The sequence below is a fragment of the Sitodiplosis mosellana genome, unplaced genomic scaffold, assembly GCF_009176505.1.
Source record: "Sitodiplosis mosellana isolate CC-2019 unplaced genomic scaffold, AAFC_SMos_1.0 Smas_scaffold_2, whole genome shotgun sequence".
Taxonomy (NCBI): Eukaryota; Metazoa; Arthropoda; class Insecta; order Diptera; family Cecidomyiidae; genus Sitodiplosis; species Sitodiplosis mosellana.
The window spans coordinates 3,140,368-3,157,461 of record NW_022595245.1 but is presented as its reverse complement, the minus strand read 5'-3'; the positions used below and the strand labels follow the sequence as shown (position 1 = coordinate 3,157,461).

Sequence of the window (17,094 nt, the reverse complement as noted above, 5' to 3'; positions counted from 1 at the left end):
CGTGCTGTGGTGCTACGTGTGTATGACTCATCCAGCGATAAGTACAATAGGCGCACGAATGCACTAAGCCCCCATGTGTGTGTGTTTGTACTCTGTGCGATACATATTTTTATGTCTCTGCCACTTTTTTTCCCCGCTAAGCTTTTCCTTCGGCTATGTTTGCTCTATGTGTTCTAGGGTGTTTGCTAATGCACTTCGTTTGGATGTGCTCTTTTTTTGCACTCTCTTCCTCTTTCTCTCGAGAAAGAATATGCAATCATCGCAACGTCATTTTAAGTATCTGTTTACTTTTTTACGACAAGGCCTTGGATAAATAAATATGGAAAAAAATACACGTAGAGGCACACAACGAACGAACGGTATTTCGCATTAAGCATTATGTTCTCACAGTTCCACATTGCAATCGCTAAGTGAATCTCTTTATTCTCAACAAAAGCACGTACGATGGACGAAGCAAGTTATCAATCTGCAACACAAAAAATTGTTTAGATTGTGCATTTGTTTGTTTCTAATGGAAAAAAAAATCCATGAAGGCATCGTCATCCGACACGATTTCGTATACATTTTTATAGAAAATGTGGCTTTAATGCTTTTTTGCCATTGCCTTCGTTGGCAGCGGGTTTCACAACGAATGTGTCAAAAGTAAGTGTGAAAACGTAGTGGTTTTATTTTTAGGAAAACAATGCATCCGATTTGAAATGCTTTCAGTCGGCTTTTCTTCTGCTCTTTTGCTCTCTTCCTCTCTCTCTCTCTCACACACAAACACACGCTTTCTTTATCGACGTTTCTTCCACTCTTGATACGGCTCAGTGTACGCATTTCTCTATCAAAAAGCAACACCGCCGATCCCATAAAGTCACAGATTATTCTAAATCACATCATATGGAAAACATTCACCGGTCTTGTCACCGGAATCGTATTCACAACAGGAAACCCGATATTATACGTATCTTACACACATGTTCTGTTGTGCTATTGAAACCGGCAGCAATCGAATAACACACACGTAAACTTAACCAACGAAGAATGGAACGAAACCGTATCATAACATCACCACCACATTGGCATAAGAAATAAAAAGTGAAACTGTTATCCGCCTAAAATATTTTGTTAATTTGATTAAACGATATGTGAAATTCGGCGTAACGACAACGATTCCCAGCGCGGGAAGTAGCAGAAAGAAAAGAACTATAAAAAGAATGAGTCATAAATCTTGTCGATAGAACCGTGAGGATGATGCCGTGCATGCGTACGGGAGAGTATGATGAATAATAGAAACCTGACTCGAAATCAAATGATACGCCGTTTATAGCTTGTTTGCTTTAATCTCTATATACACAGGATCACACGCCGCTCGAACACTTCAATACCATTTATTTTGTTCGAGCCGACCGTGTGTGTGCGAGTATGCGTGTGTATTTTTTCAAGCTCTCCATATCGATTTATCTCTGGTTTAAGGAGGCACTTTTTGTCGAGAGAGAGAGAGATATTTTCATGATTTTCATGATCAGTTCGGTCTGTATTGACCGCATGCGTACACGGAATGCATATTATCAGGCAAACAGAAGCCCATTCTAAATATTAATTGCTTCACAAATCAAAGTGAAAAACAAACACAGAAAAAAATACCATCATCACCACATATATCGAGAGAGAACAATTTTAATTTAACATCAAATACTTTTCGCTCTTCGCATTTTATTTTCCTTTTTCGAAAAATGAATTGTCCGAACTCGCGCCAACGATGTGTGTGAGTCAATGTATCTAAGCGAAACCAAACGAGAAAAAACTCTCGTATTGAAAATGAATAGTGATCCATCATATAGCATGCATTCAAATCAAATGCCAGCAAAATGAGGCAGCCATTTCAAATTGATCGACGCAATGCACACATCAAGCAACAAACAACGAAAATAAAGAGATAGAAATAGAAAAAAAAAATAAAAAAAAAATACAACAACCGAAACCGAAGAAACAAGTCGAACGAAGCGAAAATACGTGCCATTATAATACTATAAGTTACTTCACCGGATGTTTTATTAAATGCATAATATTCCGTTCCTATCTCTCTATATATTATTTATCATTTCATTTAACTTTTTTTTCCATTCGCTCTCGTCCGTTATTGTTGTTTTCATTCACGAACGGCAAGTTCACAGCTATCAATCGAAAATGAAATTTAGTTTAGAGTGTGTGTTTTTTTCTCTTTCGGCGAGTAAATTCAATTTCATCTTTTGTTCGGGCGGGTGTGTTGTTTTCGACATTTCAGTGTCACTAGAATTTTGTTTTTGTAGTAACGCATACGATAGGCGACGCATCGTAGCCAGGGAGAAAAATATCAAAGTAGTGCGTTAAACTTTGCATACTAGAATTTGATATATTTATCGCTGAGTTGAACAACAACAAAAAAACCGAAGCTAGAAAAATACATGATTTATGGAGAGTAGAGTACATTTCTTATCGCCAAATGAAATCTGTTCATTGTTTCATTCAAATGTATTGCATTGAAAATACATATTTTCGTATATATACGAATTACATTGAAAATTGCACCCCATTTCATGGCGTTGGTTTTTTTCCTTCTCTGCTACAAATTTATTTCGACTGACAAAGAAACCATTTTTCAAAAAAAAAAAAAATAAACCGAATCGAACTGAACCGCAGGAACAACGAAATTACCAAATTGAGCCGTATGCAATTACAATTCTCTAGTGTGTGTATATGTATTTGTTTCGGAAGCAAACCACACAAGTGCACACACCAAGCCATTATTCATCATAAATTCCCAATTTGAGCAATTTTCTCACATGAGCCGGCTCTCTCACAAGCATTCAGCTACCCAAGCGCTGGTATTCATCAAGTCGAACGGTGCTATTTTGTATGTGCGTATATTACATCGCTCGTATATTCACTTTCAAAACGCTACAAGTGAATGACACATTACCGAAATTATTTCAGCTATTTCTCGGCATGCGCGTCTCTCTCTCTCTCTCTCTTCCTCATTCGCTGTCGCTTACTCACTTTTGTTCAATATTTATTGCTCGTGTTATCGGTCGCATATCGCACCGTTGCATGGGTTATTCATCACAGAAATACGTGATCTTGAATTGATCAATATAATAGCTTTACAAGTGAAAGTAATAAATCAAAACTCCAGACCATTTATTTGATTAGACAGTAGAATGGTTTCTCTAGAAATTTGTGTGACAAACGTGGTCGCACACGTATTCAAATCGGCATTGACTGATATTTCTAATCAACAATAAGTTGAATGAAATTCCGACTATTTCTGATGATGACTACAAAATGATGAGTGTTCGCTTGTTTTTTCCACTACTGTTTGTCGCAGCATTCTAATAAACTGATATGTTGCCGATTGCTTTGAAGTCGAATGCGTCATCAATGTTTCATCAAGTGTCTTATGCAAATATATCGCTAAATGGAGCATTTCACGATCGCTTTTTGTTGCTGTTGTTGCCTACGTGCCAATTACATATAAACACTCATCTCTCGGAAATACAACGGTTGATAAGAAGATGTTGCACACTGCTTCTTGCTTGCAGTAGCTATGTTTTTTTTCCTTCTTCATTTTCAAACCCACAGAGTAATTGAACGGATACTTTTTTTTTCTTCTTTCTCGCTATTTTTAAACTCAAACATCACAGCCAGAGACACGTTTCGCTAATCCGAATATTCTGTTTATGTGTTTGTGACTCGTCAAGTGGATCGGTACGTGAACCAAATCTCTCTTAAAGGCATTTTCAGCTTTCGATGCAATCCAATCGCAAATTGCAAATCTCCAATACAGTATGCTGTACACAAGTGACGCGAGCTGTCACAGTTTCCGTTTCAATTCAAAAACCAATTATATCGTAATTCGCGTTTCAAAGTGATTGGAGAGATACAGAGAGAGGAGAAAAAAAACAGCAATAACACTGACTCTCACACAACTACAGTTGCCGTTATATTAGAAACGAGGTAAATAAAAACAAAATGTGTATCAGCGATGTGAATGTGTGTCTTGTAGCCTCATAAAAATACCGAAAATTGCAACAAAATAATAACAACAACCATTTCAATAAATTTTATGCGGCTGAAAAATTTCACATGTTATTACCATTGTTTTCGCTGTGCGCGATTTTTCTTTTTATTGCCATAACACTTTTTTTCTGCAGCTCTGCGGTTTTATGTGTGCTTTTCTTTTATGTACTGTATCGAATTGAATTGCCAATTCTCTCTCCGTTTCGAACAAAATGAAAACACAAGAGTATTTTCTGTTAAAAACTGTGTCTAGTGGAACAGTTTTAAAAATGGTTCAGATCGAACGACAAAAAATTAAGGGTCGCATGAGAAAAAAAAACTGTGGGCACATACAAAACACACCGAAAAAAAACTGTCCAAAAATGCGTCGATTTATGCTGAAGTGTGTAATTATAATTTGTAACGGTTTTACAACAATTTAACGACTAACGATGTGCATTTTATTTTAGCATGCATCTCAGCAGCGCTTCTTTTTTTCATGTGTGTTGTTCCAAACTCAATAACAACAACAACAACAGCGGCAGCAACAGTAGTAACGAAAAAAAAGTCAAGTAAAGCATTAAAGTAAACAAATAACAGTAATTAATGCACCGACTTCTTCCCCCATCAAAACGCAACCTTTTAATGGTAATAGCTGTACTGTTGCTGTTACTAAAGCCGCTGCTGGCATTGTTGCCATTGCTGCCATTGCAACTGCTGCTCTTGCTGTACATACTCGTACGCATTCGGCCCTATCTTTTGCTCGCATGGCAAAAATGCGGCGTGATACAGTTAAAATGCATTTTAATTAGCGATGGGTTTCTTTTTTATTGTTTTCCTCATTCGCGCTCGTCGTTCGCTTTTTTTCGGTGCAAACACTACGGTGTAGATGTGTTTGTGTTTAGCTGCTGTTGTTGCTGCTGCTTATGCTAATTAATTTGTGTTTATTAGAATTGTGCAAAACATCTTTTACATCTAGAATAGCATATATTCATTTCAGTAGTGTGAGCGCACGCCTGATCTACTATTCTCATGTTTCGTTTGCCGTTCGCCGTCTTTTTTCTCTCATTATACCATTTCAACCTAATGGAAAACAAACATATTACATGTTTTCGGAACGAGCTGCTTTTAAATGAAATTGAATATGACTTTTTTTTTCTTTCTTTCTTTTTTTCACTCTGCGTGCGCTCTCACTGCTGTGTATCTCGTTGTGGGGAGCGTTGTTTTTACCTTTGTGTTTTTGTCGCATCCACTTGAAATGTAAACAAATTGTCCGTGGCGGTTTTTCGGCGAAAGTTTCCGACCGAATGCAACGAAAATAGATTGTATCATTAGTATTTTGATATTTTTTGTTGGTAAAACTGTCATTTTGTTGTGAGCGTAACCTGTAATAATGGTCGCAATGTGATGTTTAATAATAACACCGTGCAACACATGTTTCTGCACATGAGAAATTCCGATTGCTTGTTTTAGAGGACCAAAAACCAAGCACCTTTGCATCATTAGTTTGTTCGAAACCACGTCTAGATTTTTTTTTATCGACAATATAAGACAAATTTCAGGTCAAAATGAGCAAATCACAAACATAAGCATCGATTTGACAGGTAAAGGCAAATGATTTCTACCTTTTCTGCCTTTGAACAACTAGTATGATCCTTTACAAACATTTTGGGTACTTACATGACCAAATCGAGTGATGTTTTCACATATTTCTGGCCGCATATTTGGTTGGTTCGAATTCAACTCTGAAAGAATCGACTTTTGGCCAAAAATCCTTAAATATAGGCTTTTTAGGGATAGTATCTTAGCGCAAAGTTATTTTTTCTCGAAAATATGGGGAGTCTACCCAGACCAAATCTCTCAAAATTGACTTTTCGAGGTACCTTCTGAACAAAAGTTACGTTTTTAATGCATTTTGCTATGAAAATATCATTTTTTGTTCGGGAGGTACCCCAAAAATCATTTATAAGAGATTCTGTGTGGGAAGATTCCCAATATTTCTCGAAAAAATTAATTTTTTACTAAGAAACTCATCCAAATAGTGTATTTTTGGGGTACCTCCCGAACAAAAAATGTTATTTTCATAGCAAAATGCATGAAAAACGTAACTTTTGTTCGGGAGGTACCTCGAAAAGTCAATTTTGAGAGTTTTTGTCTGGGTAGACTTCCCATATTTTCGAGAAAAAATAACTTTGCGCCAAGAGACCATCCCTGAAAAGCCTATACTTAAGGATTTTTGGCCAAAAGTCGATTCTTTCAGAGTCGAATTCGAACCAACCAAATATGCGGCCAGAAATATGCGAAAACATCACTCGATTTGGTCATGTAAGTATCCAAAATGTTTGTAAAGGATCACACTAGATGTTGAAAGGCAGAAAATTTAGAAATTATTTGCTTTTACCTGTCAAACCGAAGCTCATGTTTGTGATTTGCTCATTTTGGCCTGAAATTTGTCTTATATGTGTCGATAAAAAAAAGTCTAGACGTGGTTTCGAACAAACTAATGATGCAAAAGTGCTTGGTTTTTGGTCCTCTAAAACAAGCAATCGGAATTTCTCATGTGCAGAAGAAAAAGTTGAAATTTGTTACACGGTGTAATGGTTCCAAAGTTTCTTGATGACTTGAACGGCACCGAGTTTTTCTACTTTTTCGGCTCACTCAATGCCAAATTTGACGGAACCAATGGCGAGAGCCACGTTTCCTCGTATTTCAAAAACGAGCAAATTGAAACGTCATGCGATGATTATATTACGATTTAAACTACATTTTGGCTTGTATAATTGCGAGAAAAAAGTACTTAATTTGCTGTTGCATTAGTTCATGGTCTGTAAAATTGCGGATGGTTTCAATTTTTTTGTTTTCAGTTATGTTTTTATGATCGTAACTTTCCCTTGTTCGAATTTGAACAATATTTCTTTTTTTTCGGTCTGGGTGCATTAACACGAAAACGATAAAGCGTCGAAAACAAAGGACTCACATAATGATTGGGGTGTTGTTTAACGTCGTTACATATACGCGTTTCGATTCTGGCGACAGTGTGTTCTAGTTTTTTTTTTCGTCTGTTGCTCACTCACTCGCTCTTCTTCTCTCCAATTCTCTCGTTCTCACTCTTTCTCGCAGCATAACTTCGTTAGAAGGCCCAACAAAATAGTGCTCTGCGTGATATTGCTTTGGGTATGAATGCATATTTAAACGGTGTTCGGTGTGCAGCACACGATGAACATATGTGTAAGCGCGCGCGCTTGCGAGCTGACGCGAATGAGTGAGTGAACGGTTGCCGAGTGGTCTACACGTACGCCTGAAAGACCATGAAGTTGAGCGGTGTGTGTGTGTGTGTGTGCTCAATCAGAATGCTCCTGGTTTTTCGACCACCACGCCACACATTTGTTTATGCGGAAGGATATATATATATGCATTCAACAGTAATCCGTTGCCTAATACACGCTGCACGCCTCACAGTTGTTATGCTAAAATAAAACGGTGCTCGCAATCAATTCGCACGACTGTCGCATATACGTACACTTCATTTTTTTTTTTGCGTGAATATGATAAAACTTCGGCAACATTCGGCCCGAAACCAGCAGCTCTTTTGATTCGCATCATGAGCATTGTGTTGTGTTAAGCATGCGACATTGTTGAAATGTAAATTGAATTGAAATTGAATGCAAGGGCTAACTCATTTTGTTTGCATATTCGAGCAAATTATACAGAGACGAAGTGGAATTACATGGAATTCAATGAGCGAGAGCGTGTGTTTACGCGCTCGCCTTCGCGCTCGCGATTCCTGTTTTTGGTGTATGTATGTGTTGTTTGAAGAGCTCAAATAGCATTTCATAAACAGCCGTTACAAATGGAATCGATTTAAATTCTGGGGCTCAATCGCAATGGCACGAGGACAATAGCACACACACACAAACATATATACACACACAAATTGAAAATGGAACTGTACCTCGAAACATACATGACAATGAGTGTGCCGAGTGGAAAATGCGCGCAACACGAACAAACAAAAAGACTGTACTAATCGAAAAGAGAACGATAGAGAGAGAGAAATGGGTTTAAAACAAAGCATGTGGCGTCTGTTAGGTGCTTAGAGTGAAATGTAAACGACTTATATTATAACAGCCCATTAAACTATACAGTCAATAAATTAGGTTTGAGTTAGACTCACGTTATATGTATTTATCCTCTGAATGGCTGGCGTGGAATACAAAAGGCAACGATCGAAACAGAAAAAACTTGTGCTTGATTTTCTCTTCATTTTTTTCCACTTTAATACTCCTGACTTACAATTTTACTTATTCGAAGAACGCCGCTATCGTCGACGACGCCACTGACGATTTGCTTTGTTGGCTGTCGTCGACAATCGAGCATTGTTAGTTTATGGCGAAAAGGTAGCAAATTTGGGAAATTGTCCGTGATGGAATATGTAAGACAATCGAATTTAAACACCTTTGACGCCAAACATACTGGCGATTAGTGGCACTGGCAGAAAAAAATACCAAGGAAACCTCGAAGCAAATTATAGCAATGACGGAATACACTGTGCCTACTCGCATACCCATTCAACACCTTTAGATTCCGTGGGCTTTTCATTATTTGCGTCGAACGTCGAACAAAGCTGAACACACCACTCGTCGATTCAATGTCAGTCAATGCAAACGCAGTAATCCCAGTTATTGTTGTTAAGCCGCCTCTAGTCCTAATGCCATGCATATATGAAAGAAAAGAGCGGATCATTTATGTAGCATATCCGTTCATTTAGCACACTTACAACATGATAGTTCCGCTCTCGGCACACATGTACAAGGCACTGAAGGACCTTCATCGTTCGCTTGTTTACTCCAAAGCATTGCACAACCTCACGTAAATATTGCATCATACAACGATTTAGATGGAATTTTACTCTCATTCTCTCTCCACAATTCGCATTTTTCTTCTGCTCCATGGCGATACAGAGGCGAGATGGTGAAAAGCGATTTGATCTGTAGATTCTTCGGAATGCGTTCCAAAGTGACACTAAAGTTCCAATATCATAATATGGCTGCTTGATACGTGTGTACATGCAATTGTGGCCCCAATCTTCGTCTCGGCATACATATATCGGGATGTGGCCATCACATGAAATGAAATTGAATCCACCAGCAATGACGATGTATCGAGCCGATACATTTATTGGTATAGCCAAAGCAACTTGTAGTTCTATTTTTATTAGCCATTTACATTCGTTTCGTCTCCTATCGCAAAGTTCAATCTTTCGTTGGATTACGACCGGGGTCAAAGAATAGAACAGAAAAAGAAACACCTTTTAAGGGTTAGCACAGAAGTGCTTCGCATTTTTATGTGAAGGTGTAAGAGACGAACGGACGGAAGTTCGAGCGAGAGTTCGATTTGTGTACACTAAAAATAAACACAGAGGGAAAGAGAGCGAGAGGGAGAGAGAGTGAATATCGGTAGTCATTTTTATCCATCTGCATAATTCATGTTTGGAGGGCGAAGCAGTGGCTTCGCAATACGCACACTATATCAAATTTTCCAAATGGCATTTTCACATTCACTGTCACCAGGCAATAAAAATCGACATATACACAGCACCGTCGTCGCCGTTGCCGTCAACCAGTCACAGCCAATGCCAAATCTACAAATTGAAAACGCATGTACGCATCACATAACTGCAAATACACACGTATATATTCTCAACGCTCACGCACTTTTGATGAATTTCCATTTATAAATCATTTGTGTGACGTGAAAAAACATGAAACGGTGCAACAGAAAAAAAAGAGCCAAACCTGAAATAAATACACGGGGTAAAAGCAAAGAGCAAGCAAAATGACAATATCCAACAATGGTTATCTCTCGCTTTCATTTTGGTGATGTTGTTAAATGCATGGAAAATTTGCGAACAAATGTATTTTATGACTTAAACAAAGATACGGACACAGTGTCGTTGCTATATAGCATCAAAATGAAATTCGATAAAGAAAACAGCGTCGAGAAATGAATTTTTGTACAGAGAAAAACGACAACGACATCAACAAACAGAAGAAAAAAAATGGCAAGAGAAAACCGCAGAATGCTTCGACTTTTTTCGGTGCTGTCGTTTTCTGTTCAAAATTACCGGTTTATTTTTCGGCTTTGTACCGATTTTTTTTTGTTTCGCTGAGGCGAATCGATCCGAATATATTCTATACATTTTGACACAAAGCATACTATACATTTTGCTTCGTGTGTCATCAGGCGTACATTATGAGCGAGACATGTAAAATTGCTCGTTGACTTTTGTCTGGGCCGGTGTGCTAGTGTATGTGTGTGTGTTTACGTGAAGCATGGATTTGTCTCTTTTAGCTGTGCCATCGTGTGTCCATGCAAGCGAAATTGCGTCGAAGAGGCACTCGAGTTGTTCACCACTTTGTTCGGGTTCTTCGTGGTGCATGTGTCATGACCGTGTATTTTTAAGCATGTTTTTTTTTCTGCAAAGAATATTCATCTTGTAACATATTTACTTTGGCTAGAGAGAGATACCGATGAAAGGGAGAAAATGCACACACTTCAATACCGACATCGTTGTCGTCGTCGGCATCGAACTCTTTTATCTATCTTCGGCATGAATCAAATTTCGGCACTGAAATATAAACTCAATCAATTTATCCATACACAAACACACACACACACACACCATCGACATAGCCATTGTTCGGTTCAGCGACTGCAGTCGAAAAACAAATGCGCATTTGTTTTGTGTGTTGTGTCTGCTTATTTTTCTTCTTCTCCTCTCTGCTCGCCATTTTTCGCCAAAAATGAGGGAATCCATAGAAAATTTTTGATGCTAAGCAGCTCATGATATTATTTTGGTTAAAAATACCGATTCCATATGCTTTTTCTCGAATAAATTAACTCGTGCAGAAAGTTTGCAACGAGAAGAGTGCAGAAAGTTTATTTTATGTGTTTGTGTATTTTTTTCTCGGCTCTCGATTCGAAGGGAGTTTCGAAACGACAAACACTTACACATTCACGCTAGACAAGTGGATGGATAGAAGTGTATGCGTGCGTCTGCACTGCTACAAATTGGCTACGCCATTTTGACTTTGCAACGTAATTTATTATATTGGGAAATTCCAACGAAAAGTGTATTTAAATTTAGAAGCAGCTTTTGAATTTCGGCAGCCGCATCGTTTTGGGTCTATTATCGATTTGTGTCGTACAATCAGTTTGGAGATGTTACATTGTGCGTCTTTATTCAGAGACAGAGACAAAGACAGAGACAGAGACTGAGATACAGAGAGAATGAGCTTCAGTCGGTGGCAAGAGGCGGTGGTGGCAACACCATAATGGAGTCTCTCGTTCTTCATTCATCGCTACGACAAGATCTAATTCACAGAGCATAAGCACAGCATTCAAGCAGCCATAAATAGTAAATCGCATTTTAAACGTCTGTGTCTGATCACCGTCATCATTTCACTCCACCATAAACAATGGGCTTTCATTTTGGCATACAATAGCTTAAGCCACACACACACAATCTCACACTGTTTTGTTCTGCTTCGCATTGTATCTGAGTGTGTATTTTTAGTATATGTCCCAAAAGTTTAATGGCTTGCAAAGTACACGTGAAACGAAGTGATTCGACGTGTACAATGATTCTTGAGTCCCGTTAATGCCTCTAACGATCACAATATGTCGACATCAAAACCTTCGGGTCGTCTAAACAAAGTACCAAAAAAAACAATCAAAATTAAATCCTTTGATTCAAGGCTTAACAACAAAACATCCTCCTCATTCATTATGCGAAATTCATCATTTTTTTCATTTAAAATACAGTTTCAAACTCAGAAAGTCAGAATTTTTTAACGTATGTAAATTTTGCAACTCAGGGGATTGCGCCATTGTTCAATGTTCTTTCTCGGCTAATATATCTTGTGATGAAATCTTTCTGCACACATTCGTTCGTCGTCTTCGTTTATGTTTGAAAGGAAATTCAATGTCGAAAAATCGCTTCCATATGATAATGTGGCTGTGTTTATTTAATCCACATTTTACCACACGAAAAGTTTTGGCATGCTTTTTTTCTCGCTCGAATAACACGTTCAAAGTACAATACATCGACGAAACAATTTTGAACAGAAAAAAAACACACAAACCCGATGATGATGAATCATTTGTTCATTAAACTGAATGAACGAACGAACCAAAAAAAAAAAACAGTCAAATTCGTGCCATCGTAGCGTTAAGGTGTGAGTAGTTGCGCACACGTATATTAAAAACCGAGAACGAATTAATAATTACATTGAACACTTGAAAACACAAATATGCCCCAATCTAAATTGTGTGCCTCGGAATATTCATTCTTCGTTTCATTATATATATAGCAATTTTTATGTACAGACTTTCCGTTGTGTACAATACTCTTTTCGGAGTTGTTACTCTTCGTTTGTGTACATTTGACTGTATCTTATTTTCAGACTTTTGCCATCGTCTCTCACTACTTTTCATCGACGTGTTCGTTTCATTTTCAACGCTATTATCGTTCACTTGTTATTGTTTATGTCGAACACTTTTTGTTGTCGTCCATCGATTTAATTACATTTCACCAAGAAAACAAGTGATAGCGCGGAATGTACATGAACACCTAGAAAGAACTATGTGTGACAACAGATTTATTCGGAAATTGTCTTGAGTCACTGTTTATTTGTGCATGTTTCTGATTTCAACTTGTAAATTGATACACACTTACACTTGGCAATTAAAAAGTAAAGCAGAGCAAAGAAAATTGAAAAAAAACAAAACCCAAGTTTTGATTAATCATCATCAGTGCAATGCATTCACTGTCCGATGAAAAAGTGTTATTGTGATTGCGTCAAAACAGTCACTCCATTGAAATTCGTACCAGAAAATCATCAACGTAATTGCAAATTGTCGCGAGAATCACTTCATTCTTTCCTTCGCTTCTCTTATTAATCATAATCACAAACGGAAAGAACGACAAAATGCACATTGCTCCAAGGAAACGTTGGTGTACAATGAAAGTGTTGTCTGTTGTTGTGACAAAATGAAAGTAAATACGAATACCCGGGCAGTAATTGCTTTTAATTCATATTGTAGACGAACGATTGAGCGTACAGTTGATTTTTTTGCGTTTGCGTTCTGCCATTATTATTTTTTTTCCGAAGCGAACAATTCATTTCATTTGTGTATCTTGTTTTAAATAAACTGTAAATTTGAGCTTACTGCAAATTGTTTTGTGATTCGTAAAAGTTTTCGATCGTTTTTCTTCTGAACAATTCACAAGTAATTGACTTGGCGTTGCCAGGCTATGTAAACAGCGATAAATCAAGTTCTTAAGGTGAACTGTTTTTTTCTTCGTAATCTACTATTGAAGTCTTTTTTTGTTGTTGTATCTAGCATGCGACAGCATATTCCTCGTCAATGTATCTTTGATGAGTGTGTCTGTGTGTCGCCTGATCAATGCCCACTGTCCATCTTATTCAAATAAATACCAATGTTCCATTTCGGTTACATTGTTTGTCAATTCGAATCAAAATGTCAAAGCCGATCCCATCAATTATAATTATTATGTAAGTGTTGATGTATGCCATGTCATCAATGTGAAATCAATCCGTTTTGTATACAATCAACACCGTTTTTACGGTATGCATTTCATTGTTTCGGCTGCGATAGACGACAACGACGGCCAGTTCAGGCGTCTAGCATTTTTATCGCGCCATCAATTCAATGTTCAAGCGCTATAGCGTTGAGTTTTTCAAGGGGTTTTCGTTGTTGTTCAAACACATGCACCGTTAAACCGTCATGTTATGCATAAGTGAAAATATTTTCTTTATGGTCAATGACATATGTAGCATCAAAGACTTTTTTGATTCGGTTTCCGATCCACTCCACTCATGTTTTTCTTTCTGTAGCCGTTGTCGTTGTTATTTTTTTTTTCTAATTCATTCGTTTATGAAACAAAGTATGAAATATGTGATATGATCACGGTGTATGGGCCACTGGTTGGATGTGGGTAAATGCATTCCATGTTCAACTAAATGGGTTTCAAATTAATTGGTATTTTAATTTGTTTACCGAGAAAGTAAAGCAAATGAGCGCAAGCGCGGATGCGACAGGAGAATGGCAGCAAAGCCAAAAGATTGAGGCATTACAAGCAACGATGACTTCAAAATCATGTTCGTCACACACAACACACAACACACACATTGTGACACGGAGAAAATTATGAGGAAAAAAAAATCGGTCGAGAATTTTTTTTTCATTTCTCTCTGCATGCTTTATCACCATTGTGTTTATGTGCCCACCACTCATAAATTGACGATAATTTAACACGCTTCAATCTGCTGGCAACAAGAATATCGCACTAGAAATCGACTTAATTTTAAACATACACCGAATTAAACCCACGAACCAATGTGCATTTTAGCCACTGTATATGTGTGTGTGAGTCTGTTTGTGGCTCATTTGATTTTGGTCGAGAAAACTCTTCACTCGTTGAGTCTTTTTTTATGTCATTTTCATGTATAATTCGATTGTGTTGCTGTTGTGCATTTTAAATTCAGTGTCGTGCTTTCTTCTTCAGTTGTCTTGATTGCTGCCGTCTGTTGTGCGGCGAACAACGACGATGCTCGTTATTTAATAATGTTCCATCGGTGAGTCGTTTTGTGTGTGTGGATGTAAGAGATGGATGCAATTTGGTGCGAGAAAGCAGCCGCTTTTATATTACAAAATGCCATGTGGTAGCAATTTGAAAACGCAATCAACTACCAGTAATAACTCATTTAAGAAAATTAAATATCAAATTGTGCGCGCACAGTGACGAACAGCAGAAAATGTGTTTGTGTGTGCATTTTGTGAACGGGATGATGTGCATCTTGTTATCTGGTCGCTCCATCATCATCGTTGTTGTCGGGCGAGTGAAAATTTCCACACACGCACACACAGCATTGCGCGCACGTCCGCACGGATACGCTTCATTCACACTTTTTAGTGGCATTAGAGAGAGAATATTATTCATTTCATTCGATGATGAGATGGAAATTCGAGGAAGTGTAATGCATTTATAGCCAGATTGCATTTGGTAGCATGACAGCTTTCCCTATACCAATTAAATTGCAACGGTTAATTCTGTTTTTTTTTATCGTACAATCTTTTATTGATTTCAAACTGCACTTTTTTCTCATCCATCGACACCTAATAATTCAATCGATCAATTTTTATTTTACTACTACCGTTGTTGCCGTGCTGTCGTATTTGCCATTGATTCATGTTTGTGTCTGCATATTGATGAGATTGCAAATGGGCTGCGGAATTTTATGCTTACAATCAACAAATTGAATATAATCGAAGCCCAATAAATATGCTGGCTTTTATTATTATTCATTGTGTATATATATGAAATTGTGTATATTCAAAGTAACTTTAATTAGATTTATACATTCCAAGAAATGTGAATAAAAATCCAATCCAATCGCATTCCACACTCAATGGAAATTCTTTAACAAGCATTTCAAAAATAAGCATTCGCCCGTTTATTCAACAACTATGTCTCGATGGGAATGAGTGTGAGCGAGCGAGCGAAAAAAAAAATCGAGCTGAAATAAACTCATTCGAGGTTTATTTGAGCAAAGATGATTCACAGCATAGATATTCAATATGATTATAAAGTTAGCGTCATTGATCCGATTTCTTCCGAAATGTATTCATCTCATCGAAAAATATGAAAATGCTGAAGCAAAACAGCATTGTAATCAAATTGCGGATCTCTTACAAAGGCGAAAACGATGAATAGAGCCGTTTGTGTGGTGTGCCATGTGCTTGAATATCAATTTCAATTTTAAACCCAGTACAACACTCACTTTTGATTCAATCGATATTTCACGCTTTGTGTGTGGAAATGCAATGAGATTGTAAGGCGGAACATTTTCTTGGAAATGGCTGCAAGATTTTCAAGAGACGTTCGTGTGAAAATGTGTACACACTTCAAATCGAAAGAATCATTTTCGTCAGCTCGAGCATGCAACCCGGGCTGACACGCATATATTCACGTTTAATTCAATCAAGCCGACTTTATGACACATAGTTATTATGTAGCGTACGCTTTTAATCAAATAATGAACTATTGAATTTTCGGAATTTTGTCGTGATGGTGCCGTTGCTACTGCTTGACACAAGTATTATGTGTCATATGCTCAAAATGGGAATAGATTTCTCATTCTCTCTCTCATCCGCTGTGATTCAGCCATTCAATGGAAAAGTAATCGAGTAGCAACTCTAATGCCGAAACAATGGTTAATTGGTCGTTTATGAAATGCATAAATTTGATTTAGAGCTTCAATTAGTATGTAATTTATGTTACGATATGATTGCATCTCTATATTTCGACGGGTCCCAGCACATTCATCCGATGGAAGAGTGCACGACTAATTTAATTAAAACTTATTCTTTTTTCTGAGGGAAGAATGTGTGCGTATGGAAGATAGACACGATTTGGTTGTTTCCCTTCTACTCGAGGGATATGTGCGCGCATATTTCGTGATTTAATCATATTTCGAGTCACCGATACACCGAAATCGAATTTAATCAGAAAATATTTATTGGAATTGTTTCGACAAAGTTTTTTGCTGCTTCGAAAAATTGTTTCACTCAAACCGTATTATGTGTGTGTGTGTGTGTGTGCATATACGATAATGCCAGTTAATTCAAGCGACTCTCTCAATACCATAATTCACAATCGATGAAAGTCTGTTCCGTTTCAGTCATCCAATTGTGCATGGCATAGTTTCATGTCTGGTTGTTCGCGCGCGCGTCGTGCATTTTTTCATGCTTTTGACACTCAATGCTTCAGACAATTAATTTGTATGGCGAATACTCCCGCAGCATTCCATGACCAATGTTGTACATCGATGAAAAACACAATAAACCAGAATGACAACAACCGATATGAAAATGAAACGCAGAGAAAAAAACGCAATCAAGATATTGTTATTGTTCCAATTGAGACAATTCGGTGCGATTATGTGTGCACGACAGACCCTCTTAAGCAACGCATATAAACAATCCGAT

The 17,094-nt window shown here is 37.6% G+C and overlaps 1 protein-coding gene across 3 annotated transcripts in view; it reads left to right on the top strand.

The window, feature by feature from the left end:
* Positions 1-17,094, top strand: part of LOC129564849 (A-kinase anchor protein 200) — a 60,638-nt gene that overhangs the window by 8,207 nt on the left and 35,337 nt on the right. The window contains exon 1 of one of the 3 annotated variants that reach the window (XM_055439030.1): positions 3,671-3,978. The exons of the other annotated variants lie outside the window; for them this stretch is intronic. The gene's annotated coding sequence lies outside the window, so the exon portion shown is untranslated. Of the gene's footprint in view, positions 1-3,670; positions 3,979-17,094 lie in introns of those variants that run through there. 3 annotated transcript variants of the gene reach the window in all.